This window comes from Arachis duranensis, chromosome 6 (assembly GCF_000817695.3).
Source record: "Arachis duranensis cultivar V14167 chromosome 6, aradu.V14167.gnm2.J7QH, whole genome shotgun sequence".
NCBI lineage: Eukaryota > Viridiplantae > Streptophyta > Magnoliopsida > Fabales > Fabaceae > Arachis > Arachis duranensis.
Window position 1 is genome coordinate 19,600,603 of NC_029777.3, and position 320 is coordinate 19,600,922.

The following is a 320-nucleotide window of genomic DNA, read 5'->3' on the forward strand; positions in this document are numbered from 1 at the left end:
TTTGACAAAAAAGGTAAAAAAACCGATCAAACCGACAGTTAATCGGTGAACTGGTAAAACTGGCCAATTTTTTAAAGATTTTCCAGTTTGAGAATCCTCTTTAAAACGTTGCCGTTTTGGCCTAAAATTTTTTTTTACTACCCAAAGCCCACTAGTCCAGACCCTCCAATCCCCCTCATCTCCTCTCCTCTCTCAAAAAATCAAAGTTGAAACTTTAAATAATAAACAAATGACGAAAAGAAGAACCCTAGCGGACTAGCCCCCCAGCCCCGTAGCACGCGCCACCACAACCATTGCTGCCGCCGCACCCATTGCAGCAC